The sequence below is a fragment of the Pteropus medius genome, unplaced genomic scaffold (genome assembly GCF_902729225.1).
Source record: "Pteropus medius unplaced genomic scaffold, Ma_sr-lr_union100, whole genome shotgun sequence".
Lineage (NCBI taxonomy): Eukaryota > Metazoa > Chordata > Mammalia > Chiroptera > Pteropodidae > Pteropus > Pteropus medius.
The window spans coordinates 153,021-154,231 of NW_024344374.1; the positions used below are offsets into that span (position 1 = coordinate 153,021).

Below are 1,211 nucleotides of genomic sequence, written 5' to 3' on the forward strand. Positions count from 1 at the left end.
CCATCTACACCAAAGTAAGACCCTCCACCAGCAAAAAGATTATGACTTGCTAAAAGCTCAATGATAGCATTTTGTAGTAATATTTTCTTACTTAAGGTATGTACATTTCTTTAGACATAATGCTGTTGCATACTTTGAAGAGTACAGTACAGTTTAAACATAACTTTTATATGCACTGGAGAAGCCCAAAAATTCCTGTGGCTTGTTTTATTCACTTTATTGCAGTGGTCTGGAACTGAACCTGCAATAGCTTCGAGGTATGACAGCATTTGTTAATGAATAATGGTAGAATATAAAAATAAGAAACATTTTATGGATATACATGTTACTGAGTAGTAATATGGTAGCACTGATTGTACGGTATAACATTTTATTTTATTTATTTTCATTTTATTTTTTTTTTATTATTATTATTATTTTTTTTTTACACCTACAGCACCTGGTCTTCCTAGGTGGTCTCCTCTCCAAGTACTAGCCAGGCCCGACCCTGCTTAGCTTCCGAGATCAGAAAGGATCAGGCGTGTTCAAGGTAGCATGGCCATAGACCGGTATAACATTTTAAATACAATTTAGGGAAATTCTAAGTAAGCCATGGAATTTAGTCACGTTTCACTGTTATGGCTCCTTAAATTGTATTATAATGCGATGAGAAAACTGCAAAAAATATTTAATACCATTACAAGAGAATTTTGTCCTTTTGATTGCTAAAATTATGATATCCAACATTTATTATGTGCATATTATATGTCAAGTACTCTTCAATCAATTCACATATAATATTTAATTTAATCCTCCTAAGGATGATTTGAAAGAGGTAAACACTTTAAAGATTAGGAAACAGAGGCATAGAGAGATTAAGTAATTCAGTTAAGATTATACAGCTGCTACATGTTAGAGCTGAAATTTAAACACGGTAAATTTAATTCCAGAACTCAAAGTCTGAATACAGGGGCTAAAAAGAAAATTATAATGTGACTAGCTGGAAAAACATAATAATGAATATATTTCTTACTTCTAATGCTTTCAATGAAGAAAGACATTTTGATCAACATTAATACATAATTTTTTTGTCACAAATGACACAAAAATTAACACTTCCCTTGCTAGATCTATTTCCAAAAGGCATTTTCTACCTTGGAAATATTTGTCCATTAAATATATAAAATAAAACCACATGTTAATCCAGTTTAGAAAAACAAGTAATCTTGATA

General features: G+C 30.9%; 1 pseudogene; it reads right to left on the reverse strand.

The window, feature by feature from the left end:
* Positions 1-427: 427 nt before the first annotated feature.
* Positions 428-546, reverse strand: LOC120608802 (uncharacterized; annotated as a pseudogene).
* Between the last annotated feature and the right edge of the window lie 665 nt (positions 547-1,211).